We start from the raw sequence: 4,706 nt of genomic DNA on the forward strand, positions 1-4,706 counted from the left end.
TCTTCATCATGGGCAAGAGCTGAAAATGCTCATTTTTAAAGAAGTATAGCGAGATGCTTCCTAAAAGATCATGAAAGTCTCCCACCCTTCAATAATAACTTTTTTCTCTATTATATTTAACCACTTTCCAATGTCTCATTCTTCCACACCCCTCTTAGCAAAGAAAGCAAAAGAAAAACACTAAAATCTATTTAGGAAAAACACTAAAATTACATTTTCTGGTCTGTGTGTGCCAATTCTTGTTTTACAAAACACCCTGCAATTGGATTAAAAGTGGGGCTGGTGAACTGTTAGTAATTCTCCACCTGGTCTCTCTCCTGTATCGAAGTAGTGCTCATTCAGCACAGGGACCAAAGTTCTTTGGACATACAGTTAATTTTTAGGTGCTCTAATTTTAGACTGCAGCTAGGCAGCTCTACCATGACTTGCTGCCAACAGCCAAAATCTTTGCTCCCTGACTTGCATAAATCTTCCTATCTGTCTGCTGTGGAAAAATGAGGGTGAGACTTTAAAATAAAAAATAAATTAATGCCCTCTAACACAAAGCTCACTGTGAAGTGTCTCTCTTGCAGTTTTGGCCTGAAGTTTGCTTCCACTTGTGAAAAAGAGGAGGTGTAAGTGCAGCTTGGTGGGGGAAGAAATGGCTACATTTCAAAGCCTCTGTAAATGTTAAATAACTTAACTACCTGAACAAAAAAGGCAAGTGCTATGAAAATAGCTGATGCCAGCTTTGGGCTCTGAAGTGGTTGCGCCATTAACCAGTGAGTTGCAGAGGAAATGCTCTTTGCTCCAATACTACAAAAATAGTGGCTGTGTACACTGAGCATGGAGGTTTGCAGACAATACCTACCCCAGACAATACCTAATAGGTGGTGTGGCATCAGAAAGGATCCAGGACCAGTATCCAACAGGAGGACAGAAGAAATGTGGCATTTCCTCCTGTGCTGGGCACTGCTGAGGCACCTCCAGTCCTGGGGGTGTTCTGAGCCCCTCACTCCAACAAAGACATCGAGGGGCTGGAGTGTTCTCAGAGAGGGGAACAGAGCTGGGAAAGGGTCTGGAGCACCAGGAGCATCTGAGGGAGCTGGGGAGGCTCAGGGGGGACCTTTTCACTCTCCCCAACTCCCTGACAGGAGGATGGAGCCAGGTAGGGGTCAGGCTCTGTTCCCAGGGAACAAGTGACAGGACAATAGAAAGCAGCTTCAATTTGCCCCAGGTGTGGTTTAGGTTGGATATAAGAGAAAATTTCTTCCCTGAGAGAGTTGTCTGGCATTATAATAGGCTGCCCAGAGAAGAGGTGGAATCACCATCTCTGGAAGTGTTTGAAAGGCATGTGGATGTGGCACAGGGAACAGGGTTTAGTGGCAGTGCTGGTTTAACAGTTGGATATGATGATCTTAGAGGGCTTCTTCATCCCAAATGATTCTGTGATTCCATGCTCATTGGGGTTTTACCCTCTGCTTGTCCCTTTCTTGCATCAGTGGTCTGCTCATCAGTCAAATTTCCTTTTAACACAATCTGGATAAATTCAGACTTTGCCCCACCAGCTAAATAAATGCTTGCTCTTCCTTAGTTTCTTTCCTGGGGATGTCCCAGGATGCAGAAGTCTCAGGGATGTGTTGGTAGGGGTTTTGAACAACCTGTTCTAATGGAAAGTGTCTCTGCCCATGGCAGAGGGTTGGAACTGGCTGATCTTTAAGTTCACTTCCAACCTAAACCATTCTGTGATTTAGAGAACAGGGTCTGCAAAGCTCTGTCATGCAAACATCCCCTTCCAAGCAAACTCTTTGAACAGGAAGGGTGTAAAGTGCAAACTGGCTGAAAATCAAGCCATGGGCTGGTGGCTTGGACAATTTTTTGGCCATATGACATGGATACTCCATATGCAAAAGTCAGCCAGTTCAATGATCATGGTGGTGCTAGATGTCCACAGGTACCTCAGCATGGGCTCTGCTGAGGTCTTCTGGGGAGGGAGGCTTTGCTCCCTGCTCACTCAGCTCTTTCTGGCTGTCACTGACATATTTTCTGAAAAATACCTTTGCTAGGATTTTTCTCCTGAGAAGCTGAGAGGCCTCAGAAACAAAATGTAAACAATAATTATCTGATTGCTTAGAATGTGGTTTGGAGGTTGCTTACCAACAGGTGCATCTTTGATTGGTCTCATGTGGATTGTTTGTACTTAATGACCAATCACAGGTCCAGCTGTGTTGGGACTCTGGTCAGTCACAAGATTTTATTATCACTCCTTTCCTTGCTAGCCTTCTGATGTTTCCTTTCTCTCTTTCTTTAGTATCGTTTTAGTATATAATTTTCTTTTAATATAATATCATAAAATAATAAGTCAGCCTTCTGAAACATGGAGTCAAGATTCTTATCTCTTTTCTCACCCTCCCTGTGGTGGTGTTTGGGGACCCTCAAACACCACCACAGGCAGGCACTTCTCTGGTGATGGAGCATTGGAAAATACCAGTCTGGGCTCCTAGAATCATAACACCTGCCTCAGGAGCATGGACAGGCGGTGATGTGAACCTGGGGGGACAGAACACTTCCACCCACCCACAAGAACAAGGACTTGAAGGATCTTACCAAAAGCCACAGCCAGAAGCAGGAGAGACCAAGGGGAGCTTTGAAGCTCATGAATTCAAGACTAAAGAATGGGGTGAAGGACCAAGCGTGAAATTCCCACAACCACCTAAATCTGCATTGTTTCTTCAGCTTAGTTCCCCAGTAAGCTTGTCCTGGTGAGCCAAGTACAGGAAGTTTCTTACATACATCCAAGCCACTGGATGAAGACATGGAACATTGATTCTTTGAAAACAGACCATTTTCTGCCTCAAAGTAGCTGCACAGGAATAAAGCTACAGAGCTGCAACCAAGTTCTGACTCAAGGTATTGCAAATCCATCCCACAACTTGCAAACGATTCCTGCAGTCTCTGAATAGAAGTGGGAAGGGAAAAATAAGAATGTTCTCAAAAGCTTTATTCAATAGGCATTGCCCTAAAAATTCAGTATATGTATTTAAAAAAGGAGTCTGAAACTATTGTGAATTGTTCTTGGCTGCAGAGAGCTGAAGGCCTGGCTCCTATCTGTGTTTCTCTCTCCATAGCCCATGGTTTTCAGACTTATGTGAAGTAATAGTAGGGTATTTGAAAAGATGTTATTCAAGAATAATCATGCCAGACACACAGGTTAATAACAGACAAAGTTGTGTATCTCCTGCATCAACCAAAACATCAAGAAAACATGTCCTGTATATTTCCAAAATCATTATCAAACCATCACCTGGCGTGTGGCTTCTTGTTGGGAAAAACATCCTTGTGGGAACACAGCCAAGATATTTCTAATCTATTATTTAGGACTGTTTGCTGATTTTCAGTGAGTGGGATGGGAGAAGAAAAAAAGTTTCAGGACAAGTACACTTCAAAGAAGTGAGATAGTGCACTGCTCTGATCAAGTAGTGGGAGTCAAAGACTCTGAGAATGGTTTGGGTTGGAAGGTTCCTTAAAGCCCATCTTGTTTCCATCCCCTGCCAAGGGCAGGGTCACCTTCCACTAGAGCAGGTTGATCCAAGCCCCATCCTACCTGCCCTTAAACACTTCCAGGCATGGGGCAGCCACCGCTGCTCTGGGCAACCTGTGCCAGAGCCTCACCACCCTCAGAGACAAGAATTCATTCTAGCCCTGCCCTCTCTCAGTTTAAAGAGATTCCCCTGATTGTGTCACTCCATGACCTTGTGAAGCTAGAGGCTGTTCTGGGGCTCAGTTGCATCATGAGGTTGGGGCTTACGTTTTCCTTCCTTACAAGAAACTTGGTGGCACAATTTACAACTTCAAGTCACAAAGCAGCTGCTGAGGTTGAGGCTGTCTATGGTGGTTGCATCTTTACTCCTGACAGTTGTAATAATCCATGAAGCACTAAAGGATATTATTATTATCATTTTATTTATTTAAATTTTAATGCATCCATCCAGGCTGGGATACCATTGCAGCATGTGGAGCAAGAAAAGCAGCCCAGAAACCCCCTGTGTCCTGGGCCTGGGGCTGATCCCACAACATGGGCAGCAGGGCAGCAGGTGATTCTGCTCCTCTGCCCCACTCAGGTGAGAGTGCTGCCTGCAGCATCAGAAGGATGTGGAGCTGCTGGAGACCTTAGAGCCCCTGCCAGTGCTGAAACGGGCTCCAAGAGAGCTGGAGAGCTGGAGAGAGACTTTGGACAGGGACCAGGAGGTACAGGACAAAGGCAATGGCTTCCCACTGTCACAGGGCAGGGTTAGATGGGATATTGGGAGGAAATTCTTGTCTGTGATGGTGGTGAGGCCCTGGCACACGTCTGCCCCACAGCCCAGAAGCTGTGGCTGCCCCATCCCTGGAAGTGCTCAAGACCAAGTTGAACGCGGCCCAGAGCAAGCTGCTGTAGAGGAAGGTGTCCCTGCCTACGTCAAGGTGTTGGAAATGGATGAGTCTTAACATCCGTGCTAATCCAAATCGTTCTGTGATTCTATAAAACAGGGCATGAAACAGCCTGTACAGGGGGCGAGCCTCTGCTTGTTCTCCCCGCTCCCTAAACCCTATCCCATGTAGAAATCTACACCGCCGGCACCAAGAGCTTCCCCTCACCCCCACGGCTGGGCTGAGAGACCCGGGAGCCCGGCCGGGTCCGCCCCTGCACCCTCCCTCGGTCTCCGCCTCCTCCTGCCTGGCTATAT

This window comes from Molothrus aeneus, chromosome 2, assembly GCF_037042795.1.
Source record: "Molothrus aeneus isolate 106 chromosome 2, BPBGC_Maene_1.0, whole genome shotgun sequence".
NCBI classification, from domain to species: Eukaryota; Metazoa; Chordata; class Aves; order Passeriformes; family Icteridae; genus Molothrus; species Molothrus aeneus.